This window comes from Belonocnema kinseyi, chromosome 6 (genome assembly GCF_010883055.1).
Source record: "Belonocnema kinseyi isolate 2016_QV_RU_SX_M_011 chromosome 6, B_treatae_v1, whole genome shotgun sequence".
Classification (NCBI taxonomy): domain Eukaryota; kingdom Metazoa; phylum Arthropoda; class Insecta; order Hymenoptera; family Cynipidae; genus Belonocnema; species Belonocnema kinseyi.
This window is the reverse complement of record NC_046662.1, coordinates 3,688,801-3,692,738: the sequence shown is the minus strand read 5'-3', so window position 1 is coordinate 3,692,738 and position 3,938 is coordinate 3,688,801. Positions and strand designations below refer to the sequence as shown.

The window sequence follows — 3,938 nt, the reverse complement described above, 5'->3', positions numbered from 1 at the left end:
TCTTTTCAGCTAAAAATTAAACTATTAGGTTGAACATTCATCTGTCTTCTATCAAGCTTTAAATATCTTGTTAAAAAAGTTTTTTTTCAGGTTGAAAATTGACCTTTTTTGGTTGAAAATTCAACTATTTGGTTAAAAATTCATAGGTCTTATTCGAAAATTCAATTATACTCTTAAAAATTCTTTTTTTTTTCAGGTTGAAAATTCAACTGTTTGGTTAAAAATTTTACTAACTTGCTGAAAATTTGCATTTTTGTTGAAAAATCATTTTTTATCTGAAAATTTAATTGTTCCATCCATCTTGTTGAAATGTCTTTTTTCAGGTTAAAAATTCAACTGCCTGGTTGGAAATTCCCGTTTTATTTGAAAATTAATTTTCTTAACTGAAAATTTAACAATTTTTTAGTTAAAAATTCCACTATTAAGTTGAAAATTCAACTATCTTCTTGAAAAATCTTATGATCTGGTTGAAAATTTAACTGTTTTCTTGAAAATTTAAATAATTTGTTGAAAATTTGCATTTCCGCTAAAAATGTATCTTGTGATGTTCAAAAATTCAACTATTTGGTTAAAAAATTAATTTTATTTATTTAAAGATTCAACTATCTTGTTGAAAATTATTTCTTTTTTCCCAGTTAAAAATTCAACTGTTTGGTTGAAAATTCCCTTTTTACTTGAAAATTAATTTTCTTAACTGAAAAATTCAAACATCGTATTTTTTGGTTAAAACTTTATCTTATTGAGGTAAAAATACAACTATTAGGTTGAACATTTGCCAATCATTTGCCAATCGTCAAGCTTCAACTATCTTGTTAAAAATTCTTTTTTTTTCAGGTTCAAAATTTAACAGTTTGGTTAAAAATTCAACTAATTTGCTGAAAATTCGCATTTTCGTTGAAAAATAATTTTTTATCAGAAAATTTAATTATTCCATCTTTCGGTTGAAAAAAATATATTTTTAAATTGAAAAATCATCTGTCTTGTTTAAAGTTTCAACTATCTTGTTGAAAATTCTTTTTCAAGTTAAAAATTCAATTAATTGGTTGAAAATACCCCTTTTAATTGAAACTTAATTTTCTTAAATGAAAATTTAACCATTTTTCAGTAGAAAATGCAGCTATTTGGTTAAAAATTTAACTAATTTTCTAAAAAATCGCATTTTTGTTGAAAAATAATTTTTTATCTGAAAACTTAAATATTCCCGTTTGGTTCAAAATTAATCTTTTTCAGTTGAAATTCAACTATTTTTTTAAAAATGCATCTATCTTGTTTACAAATTTAAATATCCTTTTTTTCAGATTGAAAATTCAACTGTTTGGTTGGAAATTCCCTTTTTCGTTGAAAATTAAGTTTTTGAACTGAAAATTTAACTTCCATTTTTTGGTTGAAAATTTATCTTTTTCAGTAGAAAATTTAGTCATTAGGTTGAAAATTTATGTATTTTGTTTTAAAGTAGCCTTTTTGTCATATTAATCCTTTCCAAAGATTTTATTAAAAATTCGTTTTTTTTTCTGATTGAAAATAAATTTTCTTGGCTTAAAATTAAAATACTCCATTTTTTGGTTGAAAATTCAAATATTTGGTTAAAACTTCACATTTTTTGGTTGAGGCTTTAACTATTTTATTGAAAATTCGTTTTTTTTTCGTTGAAAATTCAATCTTTCTTTAGAAAATTTAACTGCTTTGTTGAAAATTCGAGTTTTGCTGATTGAGAATAAATCTCTTGTGACTGAAAATTCACCTATCCTCTTGAAAATTTAACTAATTTCTTGAAAATTCACTTTTTCCTTGTAAATTATTATTTTTTAAATCTGAAAACTAAACTATTCGATTTTTTTGAATGAAAATTTGTTTTCTGTCTTGTTTGAGGATTTAATTATTTTGCTGAAAATTCGCTTTTTTTATTAAAAATTGATTTTTTTCAGCTGAAAATTTAACTATTCAGTTTTTGATTATAAATTAAATATTCAACTTAAAATATAACTTACATTTTTGTTTAAAAAATATTATTTTTGTAAAACCTAATATGATTGTATTTTAAAAAATGCGTATATTTTGTTAAAAAGTCGAACATTCATCCTTTTCGCTGAAAAAGCAACTATTTGGTTAAAAATGGATCTATCTTGTTTGACAATTTAATTATTTTTTGTTGAAAGTTTACTTTTTCGTTAATTACATTTTTTTTGCTGAAAAGTTAACTATTCAATTTTTTTGTTGAAAATTTATTTCTTTTGAGTCAGAACTCAACTAAGTTGTTGAACATTCTTTTTCTTTGTTCTTAAAACTCAATTATTTAAACTACAAATTGTACTATTCCACTTTTGTTTTAAAAATAATTTTTCTTGAGTAAAAATAAATTTAAATTTTTTCAATAGAAAAACATATTTGTTCATACACAATCTCGAAAATCAGAAATAAAAGAATCAATTGCCATAATTTCTAACAAAAGCGTAAAGCCTCTTAAGTTGTCAATATTTTTTTTTTTCGTATTGTAGTGCTGACTTTGCTCTGATAATAAATTTCAAATACAATTCAATTGATAACCGAATGAAAAATACCATTTTAATTATGGAGAAAATATTTTAAAAATGGTCAAATATTAAACCTAACTCAAAACAAGTGTTAACAAGTATTGCAAATTGGCAAAACAATTACAACGATAAGAATACAGTTGATTTAAAGCAAGACAAGACTTTTTTCTCCTACCTTTTTCTTACAATCCGAAGTTCAGAAAAATGATGGCATTTTCATCCTTTTGGAGTGAACAAACACATTTGTTTCGCCTAATGACTTTGTTTTTCATGAATCTGAAGATAGAATCGCTTAAACTCTCGGTGCTAACGAAGAAACAAAGAATTGCGGGGGACTGACTAAAAGGAAGGAGCGCGTTTATATATAACAATCGGTATCACGCACGGCACTGGCGACTCCATTTAGAAGCACATAAGATATTAACATTTTTTCGATGACTCGCTTATAGGCTGCATACAAATATCTTCATTTCTGGTAGACGAGAATGATATTTACTTCAAATAAAAATATTCAAGTTTATACATTTGACAGGCATCAGTGAACATTGTCTGACCAGCAGCAAACATTAGCTAGCGACCACCATCTCACACATCAACATTTCTTGTCATGATTCTTCTAGACTTTGAGTTTAGCCAAAGATTATAAACTTGAGAGTAATCCGAACTTTGGCATGTAGAGTGTAACTTCTCATCCCTGAATGTGCAGAGAGTGCCTGCGCAAGTCGGGATGGGAAGCGGAATCCTACATCTAATTAGAGATGTGCGCTGACCGTCAGGTGACCGATTTCCGGAAATCTGACGGTCAGGCGAAAATTGTGGAAATCATGTTATTACGCGAGAAAGACGTATAGCGGACTTCGGTAACTGGTAAACTCTCATTGCATGGGACAAAAAATGATTTCTTTAATAACTTGGAAATAAGGATTTTTTTCATAAATTTATTTGAATATTTTTGTTTATTTTTGAAAAGCCATTTATAATCAAATCGATACTTTTTGTTGTAACGACCTTTTTAAAGTAATTATTGTAATAATAGAAATTTATTAAAATGATACATTTTTCATGGTAGCTGAGAATCCAAATTAGTGAAAAATAAGGATAAAATCTTAAAATACACATAAACAAAAATCTTTACATTATTTTGCAATGTATCTGAATAAGCAGTAACAGCCCTAGGTTTATAAATAAATATAATATATATTTGATATAATGGTGTTTACCATAGAGTAAAAAGTTCACACTTTAGACAAAATCGAGTGCGAAGCATGAGATATGTAATGATAACGTCTTCGTTAAAGCCCAAGAAGCTCTAACAAAATAAAATTCAAAAGCATTAGGCTTACATTTGTCGATTTGTTGACCTTTCATTTTAAAAGGCCTGCGCAACAAATGTGAAGGAAATACACA

General features: G+C 26.3%; 1 protein-coding gene across 1 annotated transcript in view; it reads right to left on the bottom strand.

Annotated features, from left to right (window-relative positions):
* LOC117174722 (bone morphogenetic protein receptor type-2) overlaps window positions 1-3,115 on the bottom strand; it is a 52,045-nt gene extending 48,930 nt beyond the window's left edge. The window contains exon 1 of the mRNA XM_033364041.1: window positions 2,707-3,115. The gene's annotated coding sequence lies outside the window, so the exon portion shown is untranslated. The remainder of the gene's footprint in view (window positions 1-2,706) is intronic.
* Window positions 3,116-3,938: the final 823 nt, after the last annotated feature.